Consider the following 14,421-nt stretch of genomic DNA (forward strand, 5'->3'; position numbering starts at 1 on the left):
GCAGGACAATTCATTTACTCCGCAGGCTCTAATCAAAGTATTCCCAGCATTCCCTACTATAATAATCACTGCATATGAATTAGAAAATCTATAATGCCAAGATGCTTACACAAAGGAACAAAACAGTCAGGCAGAGTGGTGAATGCCAGTCTTTATTCATACTTATTCACAATCAAAAGGACTGTACAACGTATTAATTATATATATATATATATATCAAATATTAAGCAGGTAAACTAAATGCAAATTTATATATATATATATATATATATATATATATATATATATATATATAATATATTATATATATATATATATATATATATTAATATATGACCTGAAAGATAAGATCATGGCGAGATTGAACAGGCAACCCCGAACCCCACTACAACGGCTAAGTGAAGTACCATCAGAAAGTCTCATGGAAGATGTGAATGCAGCATTGAGAGCGATCCCTACCACAACAATCACAGAAACCAATGAGCTGATATACGCTTCAGCATCAGTGATCCTAGAGGTGCTTGGCTATAAGAGCAACCATGGGAGCCATGAGAAACAATACCCACCATGGAAACGAAGGTTGGAGGCAAAAATCAAGGCAGCTCGGAGGGAAGTGAGCCAAATGACAGAGGCCCAGAGAGGTGCAATGAAAAGACCAATGCCTAAGAGGTACAGCCAGATGACCATACCTGAAGCACTCGAAACTGCCAAGCAAAGGCTACAAGCCTTGGCCAGCCGCCTAAAGAGATACACCAGAGATAACGAAGCCAGACGAATAAACCGGCTGTTCGCAACACAACCTGCGAAAGTGTACTCTCAATGGCAGGGTAATAACAACAGAGCAGACCCACCAAGGCTGGAAACTGAACAGTACTGGAAGGGTATATGGGAAAGGGAGGCATCACTCAACAGTGATGCACAGTGGCTGGTGGATCTGAGGGAAGACCACAGCAACCTCCCTGAACAGAATCCAGTGACTATCACAGTGGCAGACATCCAACATAGAGTCTCAGGTATGAAAAACTGGACAGCACCTGGCCCTGACATGATCCACGCCTACTGGCTAAAGAAGCTCACTGCAATCCATGAGCGCCTGGCAGCACAAATGAACCAGCTGCTAAGGGATGGGACTCACCCTGAATGGCTAACCGAAGGGCGAACGATCCTGATAATGAAGGATCCCTCGAAGGGTACAGTCCCATCCAACTACCGGCCAATAACCTGTCTCTCCACAACATTGAAGCTCATGTCAGGCATCATCGCAGCTAAGATAAGTGGGCACATGAGTCAATACATGAGCGAAGCACAGAAGGGCATTGGTAAGGATACCAGAGGAGCCAAACACCAACTCCTGGTAGACAGAACAGTCGCCCAAGACTGCAGAATGCGACACACCAACCTGTGCACAGCCTGGATCGACTACAAGAAAGCCTATGACTCAATGCCACACACATGGATCACTGAATGCTTGGAGCTGTACAACATCAACAGAACTCTAAGGGCCTTCATTGCAAACTCGATGAGGTTGTGGAGAACCACCCTTGAAGCCAATGGGAAGCCACTTGCCCAAGTATCCATCAAATGTGGCATATACCAAGGAGATGCACTGTCCCCACTGCTGTTCTGCATAGGTCTGAACCCCCTCAGCCAAATAATAAACAAGACTGGCTATGGATACCGACTCCGGAACGGGGCCACCATAAGTCACCTCCTCTACATGGATGACATCAAGCTGTACGCCAAGAGTGAGCGAGACATCGACTCGCTGATCCACACCACCAGGATCTACAGCTCGGACATCGGGATGTCATTCGGACTCGAGAAATGTGGGAGGATGGTGACAAAGAGAGGCAAGGTAATCCACACAGAAGGGGTCTCACTCCCAGAAGGAACAATAGCAGACATTGAGGACAATTACAAGTACCTTGGAATACCACAGGCAAACGGCAACCTTGAACAGGCAACAAGGAATGCGGCAACAGCCAAATACCTCCAACGAGTAAGGCAAGTCCTAAGAAGCCAGCTCAATGGCAAGAACAAATCCCGGGCAATAAACAGCTACGCTCTGCCAGTGATCAGATACCCTGCGGGAATAATAAGGTGGCCAAAGGAAGAGATACAGACCACAGATGTTAAGACACGAAAGCTCCTCACCATGCATGGAGGGTTCCACCCCAAATCCAGCACCCTGAGACTGTACGCTAGCCGCAAGGAAGGAGGCCGAGGACTAGTGAGCGTGACAGCCACTATCCAGGATGAAACATCCAAGATCCATAAGTACATCAAGGATAAGGCCCCAACAGATGACGTGCTGAGTGAATGTCTCAGGCAGTGGAGAACAGAGGATGAGATGCTGGAAGAGGGACCATCATGGGAGGACAAGCCCTTGCACGGGATGTACCACCGGAACATAACTGAAGTGGCTGATCTCAACAAATCCTACCAATGGCTTGAAAGGGCTGGGCTGAAGGACAGCACAGAGGCACTCATCCTGGCTGCACAGGAGCAGGCCCTGAGCACCAGAGCCATAGAGGCCCAGATCTACCACACCAGACAAGACCCAAGGTGTAGACTGTGCAAAGAGGCCCCAGAGACGGTCCAGCACATAACTGCAGGGTGTAAGATGCTGGCAGGCAAAGCATACATGGAACGCCATAACCAAGTGGCTGGCATAGTATACAGGAACATCTGCGCGGAGTATGGACTGGAAACCCCAAGGTCAAAGTGGGAAACACCTCCCAAGGTGGTAGAGAACGAGCGAGCCAAGATCCTGTGGGACTTCCAGATACAGACAGACAGAATGGTAATGGCGAACCAACCAGACATTGTGGTGGTGGACAAAGAGCAGAGGAAAGCCGTAGTGGTGGATGTGGCAATACCAAGCGATGGCAACATCAGGAAAAAGGAACATGAGAAACTAGAGAAATACCAAGGGCTCAGAGAAGAACTGGAGAAGGCTTGGAAGGTGAAGGCCACAGTGGTGCCTGTGGTGATCGGAGCACTAGGGGCTGTGACCCCCAAACTGGAGGAGTGGCTAGGACAGATCCCTGGAAAAACATTCGAAATCTCAGTCCAGAAAAGTGCAGTCCTAGATGCCACAAAGATGCCTCACTGGTCTTCTTCCTTATTGGTTCCACTCACATAAAGGATATTGGCCCATGCGATCTGCATCAGGGTTGCTTCAGTTCTAATGTTAGTTCTAATGCCATTTAACTTCGGCCACCTACAAACAACAGACAGAGCTGATAAATTTTTGTGAAATACTAGCATCAGTTCTGTAGTAAGGATATATAAAATTAATTTACTAATAATTTAACCCTAAATGCAAGTTTGTTTACATAGAAGTTAACATTTTTTTGATTATGATGCATGTTGTTACTCTTTTGCAGTGAGAGTAAAATACAAGAAAAGAACTAGTTCTAGCGTACTCCTCCTGTTGACATCCTAAAACAAGCATAACATCTATTTCCATCCATCCATCCATCCATCCATCCATCTATCCATCTTCTACTGCTGAATCCCGTGTGGGGTACTGGAGCCTATCCCAGCAGGCTGAGGGCAGGAGGCCTCGTCATCAACCTATTGCAGGGCCACATTTACTTTCTAAATAGTTTATGCATTATTGCCCTGTTGACCCTTTGTACTGTAAAAAATGGGTGCATTTTAATGTGTGTAAACTGGACAAAAGTGACCACAATAGAATCAACAGATTGTTTTATATATACTGTTTGATATTGATCATTTAAAGCTGCAGTCCACAAATATGACACAAACTCCATTTATTATATAAGCCATAATCTACATATTAATAAAACGTACCTGTAAATTGAAAGCTGTTTAGTGTTGAAAAAATATTATTTTTCACAATACAATGCACATTTTATAATTTTTTAATTAATCTTTAGAGAATCTTGGTCCCTCTTAAAAGATGGTAAAATGAAAATGTTAAATAAAAATACAAGACTCGACAAGTACCTCATCGCTTTTTTCCTTTGTGTAAGTGTGTTATCCTCGACATATTCACATCCTTACTTAACTGCTACCACTACCTTGTTCCTGTGATAACATCTGAAACCGTGAGTTCTATTTTGTCCAATGCTGATGATGTATGAAAGCCAAAATAATCAGTCTAGTTTCCTGTCTTGAGTCTTTACTATTTTCTATTATCTTTACTGTAGTAAAATGTTCTCCCAGTTTTATTTTGTTTGCTATTTTATGTTTTATGCCTCTCTTTGTGCTGTGTTTTGCCTTTTGAGAAGCAAATTAAGCCTGCATGTATTATAAACTGTAGAAAAACCTGATGTAAATCAGTTTATCCTTTACTAGTAGAAATATGTATTTTAAAGTGATGCATTAACAAATAATAGTACATTTATTGTTTTACAGTACATTCATTTTATAAACCATGTTCTTAATATTATCAATACTATATATATAGCCTTTATGTCCAGTTACTGTGAGGCAGTACAGCAACCTACTACAGTATGTACATTTAAATCCTGTGTGCAGATTTTGCAGCTTGGTGGATAAGATAAAATGAGTTTTTAATTGTTTTTGTTAAATTAACAAAGGTATTTGGAACTGAATTCATTCAGACTCAGAGCATCCTTTTATTTATTTACTGCTGTTATTATCAGACTGTGAGTCCAGTGGTAATAACAGAACAAAACTGCTAGCATGGGTTGATGATGAATGCCTGTTCAGATTAACCTCATTTGGCTTGATTGTCCCAGTAGGAGCATTAAATGAAACTGGTGCCTGTTTCAAGAAATCAGAAAGCAAAATAAATGCATTGTTGTGTTCCATTTGCAGAAATAATGCTCATCTGTCTTTGTCATGAGACTCACTTTCCTAACATCCAAACCTAGACAGCTGTCTTGTTTGTTGACAACAATTCATTTTCTCCACTAAAAAGCTATTTCCAAAGGTAAGCATAATCTTCAAACTGCAGGCTACATTACAATTATAACTGTCAGGCTGAGCAGTACTTAACTTCAACACTGACCCCCTAGCTCAGTGTGTCATCACTCATTTATATACATAAGCTTCTGAATTTGGGTAAACAACAGGGAGATCGATTATCATGAGTTTATCAAGACATTCAGTGTCTAAGCCTGTCACATAGAATAAACAAAAGAACACGGTGTGTGACCAGGGTGACTTTTGGAGCATTCTGACAATAAATATGACACTGTTCAGAATAGAGCTGAACTGTTGAGTACGTTAAATATTGAAGTACCAAACAATTGGTGCAAGTCAATAATTCATTCCAACTAATAGCTTTTACATTGTTAAAAAGCTGAGTGTGAAAATGTGAAATTGCTCACGGTGAGACATTGTAAACATCGGTAGGCAGCTGGAGGACTTCACACACTGATCTGCCTCTAGAATTTATTTATTTATTCTAAATTACACTAAACAAAGGCACCGGAAGGTTCTTTACAGTCCCTCTTAGTCTCCGCCGTAATCAGGAGCCCAGTCGTGGCCATGTAGAGCAGGTAGAACCGGCTTTTGAAACACTGCCTCCTACATGCTACACAAGCTCAACCAAACTTTTGCTTGTTGGTTCTCTCAGTATGTTTTCCCAAGACACAGTTACTGTACCTCTCTGCCTAAAAGTAAAGCTGTCTATGCTACATGATACTGATCATGGTCTACCACCAGCTCCAATATACAGCTAAAGATGATTGAATCCGTAGCGTACAGTAGCTAAAACATCTTAGTATATCTTATATAAAGAAATCTTACCAAGCCAATTTTAATTTGTTTTATTCTAAATTGGGTTATATATACTTCTATCTGGATGTATTTTTGAATTTAGAAAGTCTTAAACCCCAATACAGCCTGATAGCTCAGTTGGTAGAGCGCCGGCCTCAGAAGGCAAAAGGTCTGCGGTTTGATGCCCAGCCTCAGCATCAGGTGTGTCCTTAAGCAAGACACTAGCTCCTTGAGCTGCTCATGTGGCAGCTCACTGCTCCCCTAAGGGCATGGCTCAAAATGCGGAGTGTAGGACTAATAAGGGACTTTCCTTGTTTTTCATACATACAGCATTACAGTAACAAAAAACAAAGACGCAAAGAATGTATTTGTGTCAAATAAGCTTCCTATCAAGGTTTGGTCTTTGGGATCTTTTTCAGTTCCACATTTTTCATGTGTTTAGTTGTTGCACTTCTTGTGTGAGTGTGCAGGTGTGTATAATGATGTGTGTGCATGTGTGGCCTTGGTGTTGGTATGAAGGGTGCTAGGAGGCTTAAAATGGCGCCTGTCTGGAAACAGGTCTATTATGGCTTTAAAGTACATTTAGTCTTCCAAACATTCCTCACTCATTCTGTTGTATTTCTCCCACTTTACAGCATCTTCTCCCTCCTGCCCTCCCTCTCTCACTGCTTCTCTCGTTCCATTTCTTTATGCTGTCTATAAACTTATCTCTAGCCAATTAGTGCTCAGTCTGTTTCTGCAGAAGACAATATGTCTGCTCCAAATCCAGAGAGGAGGCTTTAAACACTCTCCAGAGAGAAAGAGAAAAAGCCATAAGAAGAGAGAAGGATGCTGAGCTAGTGGTGAGAGCAATGGGCAGAGAAAGAGCGCATGCATTAGCTCCATTTGCCTCTATTCACTATTTCTGATTACATTTACATGAGAGTTTTAAGTGAGGTTGATTTTTTAAGGTAAATATATGAGTGGCAACACGTAATTTATCTAAAGGTCTTGTGAGGAGAAGTGTAATATGAATATACAGTAACTGTGTATCTCATACTCATCCACTTGCTGCATGTGAGGGTATCTGGCAAAATATATATCATGCAAACAATGATGCAACATCACCAGGGAACTATAGAATCAGCACTGACACCGGAAACACACACACACACACACACACACACACACACACACACACACACACACACACACACAGACTCATCAGGTTATGATGATATACAGTAGCATAAAACGCATGGAGCAGCCCAGTTTATTGTTATATTAGAGTATGTTTAATTTGTACTAAACACTCATCAAGAGTTTTGGATTAAAGCTGAGTTCACTTGTATTGAGTAATGCAGCATTTCAACATCAAAAGGAAGAGTACCTGACCATGGTACAGGAGGGTTAATAATTCTAATTATTATTATGTAGTAATAAGATGTTAGTTACTGCTGTGCAAATATGTAGTGTATGTAGTAAAAAGGAACAACTGGATAATGTTAGACCAGTGATGACATGTTTAACAACACAGGAATTTAAAGATAATTGGTTTAAAGATAATTGCATCCATCCCACTTTGGATGGTGCAGGACTACCTACTAATGGGACCAGGTTTATTAGAGGGTAGATTAGCATAGGACGTAGAAAGTTTTAGTCAAAAGGCAAATTAACCCATTCCCACTTTATATATCATACCCTAGATCTAACATACGACTTTGAAATCATGTACTGTTACTGTTTTCATAAACCTTCTGTTATCTGACCATCTTTATTAACATCTGCAATCAAACCTTACAGAAAAAGGAGCAACCATCAGGACCATCCTTGTGGTTAGCCTGTTGATTAAGCTGCAGTTTTACCATGTTAAATATTGTTGACCCAAAAACATCTTATTACAGACTCAAACAAAGCACTGGCTTTAGGAACAGCTCTTAGAAAGCTCAAATTGTATTTATTGAACAGATTAAAATTTTAAGTTGTTAAATTTGGACAAGAATTGGTTTTAGTATTTGTGCATTTGTGGCATCATCTTTGCCCCCTTTTCAGAGTGATGATGACATGTGACTCAATCATAAGTTCCCTCTAGGCTGGACAACTGTAACTCCTTACTCAGAGTTTGTCTCAGTGACTTTTTAAAAAGCCTCCAGTTCATTCCCAATCCTGGAGCCAGAGTCTGACTGGACTCAGGATCAGATCACATTTCCTCTTACATCAGCTTCTATGTCCTGAATATGAAGAATTCAATATTCTTCTCCTTTCAAAGCTCTTAATGTAGACCTGAACTGATAGTAATTATTTGGTAGAAAGCTGCTTTAGTAAATGATAGGTTAGTTACCTAGTTAACATTAAAGCCCTGGGGGCCTCTGCATCTTCACACCTTAAGAAACGGTGTAAGCAGGTCACAGGAATATTAGCAAAGATTTCAAAATATCTTAATATTATTAATTGTCTTGGATAATTGAAACAACCAGTATCACTTCTGTTTGATAAGTTGCAGTACAAGTAGTATGATGCAGCGCATTAATATAAATACAATGTATTAATTTTACAAAAAGTACAGCAGACACTGTATGTTTGATATTGTGGCCATTTAATCAAGTAATTAAGAATTATTGCTTGGACTGAAGTTATTATACCATACAGTATACAGCGTATTTGCTACTATATATAAACAACTCCTATCTCACCCTACGCAGGTGGTCTCATTCACTTTCCAAGCTCAGCTCGGGTCCTTCCAGGCAGGAAGCTTAAGGGTTCTGCGCAGTATCGTTGGAGTCCCTGGGACTGCACTTTTCTGGTATATATATATATATATTATATATATATATATATTATATATATATATATATATATATATATATATATATATATATATATATATATAATATATATATTATATATATATATATATGAAACCAAAAGTCATAAGAAATAAAAAAGGCCAGGCCAAAGTTTTGCTAGAGTGATAACATAAATCTGTCCAATTTACTCTGTCCACGAGCATCTGTGTGTGTTTGTGTCTGTGTATGTATGTGTTGACTGATTGTGGGCAACGTGGGTCCACTAAGAAAGGACCTATGTGGCACATAACCAGGCATGGACCCACAATATTACCACAGGATGTGTCTCAGTGTCACACTTGCTCACATACTGTACGGTACACACACTTGGCTACACACACACAGAGGATAGGGACAGTATAGCAAGGCTGTAATGAGAACCTTGACGTTCCTACTGGCCCAGTCCTTGTTGTCACAGCTTCATTTAGTGGTGTGTGTGTGTGTGTGTGTGTGTGTGTGTGTGTGTGTGTGTGTGTGTGTGTGTGTGTGTGTGTGTGTGTGATTTATATGGCTTATTCACACTAGGGAGACATGTATGTGGTGACCGGGGCCAATTGGACATGCCTGAAAGAATTCTTTTAGAGAGGAAAATTGGAGGGAAAAGAAAAAAGAAAAATAAAGGCAGCAATAAGGAAAGTTATCTATGATGGGGATGAGAGACAAAGACCAAGTAAAGAAGAAAAGAGAGTTAAAGGAGTTCTGTAATCATATGCCCTATGTATTGTAATAAGAAGTTGAAATTGCCATCTTTGTAAAAGGGAACATCACTAAAGCTCAAAGGGTGGATTCTGCTAAATAAATGCATTGCCATCCAGTAAATTTGTGGATGTGTCAGGTCTTGTAGGACCTTTACCTCTTGTGTTTTTATATCGTATCCTAAGTTAATTTACTTGGACTTTGGGAGAGTTTTTAGTGCCGGGGAGATTCTGTCTTAGCAAACCTTTTGACTTTTGACACACATTTCTTGTATGACCCTGTCGCAGAGAGCATAGAGAGACTTTTACCCGCATCTGTGCTAGCGCAGTAATAAAGAACACTTGGTTGTTGGAGTGGTACACTTGGAGTGGTTTAGTTTGTTTTTTTTATTCTGGGTATGTATTCATTTTTTCTGTTGAAAAGAGTGAAATCAAAAGAGTTGAAGGTTGTGTTCATCATCCATCACCTATAACATAATCATTACACATTCATCATGGCACAGTTTGTTAATATTCATTATTTAATGTTGATATTTGTTTCAAATGTACAGTACACTCATGAAAAATATAAAGTAAAGTAGGGTACGATGTTACACTTGTATATCCAATAATCTAATATGGACACTGTTTTTTAATCCACGGTCACTACTGTAACACACACATCATCTTTTAGGTACTTAGTCTATTTTACTTCGAATTAAATAGTTTTTTTATATTCATGACTTTTTTTATTGTTGTCATTTCTATAGCTGTGTACGGGGGTCAAATAATTAACCGATTTTTGTCTTGTGAATATGACAATAAATCTTAAATTAATCTTAAACTGAATGAATCTTGTTTCTGCAAATTAAAATAGTTTTTGATTAAATTTCCTTTGTGTTTGTTTGCTTTGAAAATTAATTACATTTTTTTAGAATTCTGTATTCCTTACTCCTAAACAACTGCTGCCTAGAAGTCAGTCAGACATTTGCCCATTTAGTCTACTGTCTTGGACTTCTGTGTATCTTCTGCTATGCCACACTGGCAGGTATTTTGCCAAAAACCAGAAAACCATAGTAATAAAAAATATTACATATTTGATGTGTTGTATATTATATTTGTGGTTTGACCTTTGCCATGTGGTAATCAAAGAACCAGCAATGATGATCTTGATTACATATAATAGCTTTGATATTCATTTTTGGTCAGTAAATCCTAATTGATGATTGTGACGTGTATTTGAATGTAATGGTGCAATACATAGATATTGTTAACAAGGAGCATTTTGACTATACTGTATATAAAACTGTTCGAGCAGTAATTCTCTTCCTTAAAGTTTTTGACCAAAGCACCGCTTACCAACCTATAAGAGAAGGTCAAAGCCACTACATGACACACTGTAATGACATGTGAACAAAATTAAGATCCTAATTTGGGATTAGACGAAGCACACTGTGCCCACATTTATCTGGGCTATTTATATTTATCGGGATGTTAATGCTGCAGCTCTCTGAGAAGTTTCAACAAATAAATTCTCTGTGTTTTCCCAACCCTGGCACTTGATAAGACATCACATTCTTAATTAAAAGAGGAAATACCGGAACAATCTGTGAAATGTTTTCCATTTAAAGCTGGGCAAAAATTTGATTAGGTTGAGGTGATGGTTTGTGATTTTCTAATGAAGCAGTAAATGATGTTCTTAGTGCTGGAATTCTGACGTCAGTGAGGATGGAAAAGATGTTGCTATTATACTAAATTTGGAACCACAGAAGCAGCCACAAATCCTTGTCATGGCGACTTTAAAAAAGCTTAAAAATACAGACGTCGATTAGGGTGGAACATTTTACCAATCGTGTGTATGCAAACAATACCAACCACAGCTAAAGCCTTTGCATCTATTTGACAATAAAGTGTGAATCTAAATAAATGAATAAGAGACTCTCTAGTGAAGGTAAATTAACTTAAATTACTGTTATTGACTTTTTGAAGAAGAGCAGCTGATTTTAGTCCAGAGTCGAATGAAAGTTTAATAACTGTCCATATTGCTGTATAAAACCCCTATGTCCCAACATGATGATTCATAACATTTCCTCTTAATGCTTTCAAACCTAATGGGCAGCCATGACTGACTTTACTTTAAGGGCTCTCCTGTCACACTACTCTCTATTCAAAATGCTAACTTCGCTAAAAAATATGCTGAGCACAATATGCTGAGTATAAAAATGCTCTTTTAAAGCTTTTTTCATACCCCCATAGCTGATAATTAATTATAGTTTATATTACAGTTTTGTTCCTATATGGCTGTAAGAAAATAAAAAAAGGTCTCTGTGCTGTGGTTCCCAGCTGTTTGAAACACCTATGAGTTAAATTAAGACTGAGGCCACTAGCGGAATTTCAAGGTCATGGGGTGTATACAGTAGCTGTATTAACTTTAGTTGATTTCGATGCTGTCTGGGTCTATGAAAATCCCTTTGCCTAATGCCAGCGTCTGGCTAATCTTAGATGAGGCGATGACTCTCCTCATACTTCCATATTAACCCTCATATGGCTCACTTCATTTTTGCCTCATTAATAACAGCCCGATTAAAGTGTTAGTGGGGCGTTCACAAACATGTAAAGGTCACTGACACTAAAAGAACATTGCCTGCTAATAGTCAAAGGATTTCTGGGTCTGGTTGCTGTAAATGGAAGCATGGTGTAACAATTTTTTAAGCTCATTAATGCATTTGTCTCTAATCTTTTCTCCCCCAACCTCATCTTTTCTGTTATTTCACTATCCTTCATGCTGTTGTGTTGGCGCTACTTGATTAAGTAGATGTTGCTGGTAATGAGCCATGAGGACTAAAAGGTGCTGTCAGAAAAACAGAGGCAGCAGGAGACATAGTGCTTTGGCTTCAAAAAGTCAAATGTAAGGAGGAAATCCTAGACTTACTTACTACTTACTAAAAAAATACCCCTGCTTATCACAGTGATTGCTGCAAAGCATTCAATGTATTTAGATTGTAATCTTTATCACCCTAGAGATTCAAATCTTCATTATTATTATTATTATTATTAATATTATTGTTCTTCCGTACGTTTTTCTGCATCTAAATTGTCCCGCATACTTTCAGCTACAGAAACCTTTGAAATATCAAAATGTTCAGCCTTTTAAGGACAAGGTGGATTCCATTTAACTTTCTAATATCTTTCATATTTTTTAAGTTATTAAGCTTTTTTCATCAAAATTTCCCCCATTGAAATGAACGGAAAACCAGCTTTGTTTGTCTTCAGCTTTGTTTTATTTTATGTTTAACTACTTCAGCATACTTTAAGCTACAGACACTGTTTCAACTTCAAAACAATCTTCAACTATTCAACTAATAATCTTCCGTTAAGCTTTTTAATATCTTTTATAGTTTCTGATATACAGCCGTTTAAATATTGTGTGGTTTTTGGTAGACAGCCACAGTTTTCACTCTATCAATATAATTTTTTCACTTGTTTGTAGTCATACTTGTCGTCTTTTTAATAGTGTGTCCTCCGACCCATACTTTAGTCTGTAGCTGCAGTTCCAGAAATCCTCCCATAGACTGTAATTCATCTGTCTGAGAGACTTTTGCAGAGAAAGACAGAAGTATAACATTTTAAAATTGCGAGTGTTGCCACCATCTTTACTGCCACGTCTTCAAACATAAAACTCACAACAGTTGATCAATAAAGCCTTGACATTCAAAAAGTTGAATTATTTTTGGGGTTTTTTTTAGGTATTATGGTTTTGTTGTACAAAAACAGAGCAGAATGAAAGCGCCTTTTAGCCTTTAGTCTCCATGACAACTGCTACACTAAGCATCTATGCATATTACTGATTAGTTCATTACACTGTTTGAATGTTTAATAATTAAAACTTCCTCCGAATCCCTCCAAAAGAAAAGCACCAATCCAAATCTTTAGTTTTAATAGCACTTTAAGTATTTAAGCACTATTTTTGGTTTTGAATGGGTAATTGTAGTTATTGAGACTCATGATTTTTTTCCACATAATTGGATCATTTCATTTTCCAGATCATTCGGACCTATGGTATTTACTAAGTACAGTTTTACAATAAAACTGTCTGTCTTTAAATCTTGAACTGCTAATGCAGCGTCTTGGTCACAACAAGCAGCCAGTGCTTTTTATTAATACGTAGTAATAGTAATAACACATCAAAATGTGATTTTTACTAAGATTTATTGTATTTAATTAAAACAGGTTAATTAGTTTAATGCACAACATTTGCATATTTTAAATTGTGAAAGCAATGCCACCAATATTATTATTATTATTTCTATTTGTGTTTTCAAGAAGACACACACCTTCACAGGCACAAAGTTTTTGGGCCCATTGTTTTTTATTTCAATAAATTTTATTAATAGATGTTTTTTCAGTCATAATACATCTACATATTATTTTATAATTAAGCATTGTCTTATCATACATTTCTATCAATCACACCTATGTCACTCTCCACAACAGATTTCTCACAGCTCTAGATGAAGAAACACACTTAGACGAAGTCTTCTAAGAATGAAATGCTTTGGCTCCAGTGACTTGTGTGTATGTAAGTTTGTAACAGAGTCTCTTTGTCATCCACTTTTCTCTTTAGATTGCTTGGCTTCATTACAGACATTAGTGCATTAACAAACAAATCCTCTCAACGTGCACATTAAGAACATCTCATTCCCACCTCCACGAACAATCAAAGCCATAAAACAATATGTTACAACCCTGACTAATTACCAATGTGAAAACTTTCATAATTGAATTGTGCCCCTTAACCAATCCCGCTTGGCCAGGTTGTCTTAAGAGGCCATTTTCATTTTAAATTTGTCAAAGCAAAACAAATGAGATAGTTAGCATGAGGTAATGTGTTGATAGTTAGGTATTAAGGTGAAACACTTTGTTATTACGGTGTTTGCAAAATGAAGCTCATAAGCTCTAAGACAATTTGACAGACAATCTAATTGACAAAATTACACCAAGGTACGAGTAAATGTATGTAAATGAACACAGACATGCAAACGCAACTAGGTGTAGGTTTATAATTTTAAATATTAGGTTAGGTTTTACCCAGCGGGCACACAACCAACCTTCAACGATAAAATATGGTTGAAACAATGTCAGTCGTTGATGTGACTTTGATGTAACATTTAAACAGCATTATTCTAACGGTTGTAAAAAGGGTG

Source organism: Betta splendens, chromosome 1 (genome assembly GCF_900634795.4).
Source record: "Betta splendens chromosome 1, fBetSpl5.4, whole genome shotgun sequence".
NCBI lineage: Eukaryota > Metazoa > Chordata > Actinopteri > Anabantiformes > Osphronemidae > Betta > Betta splendens.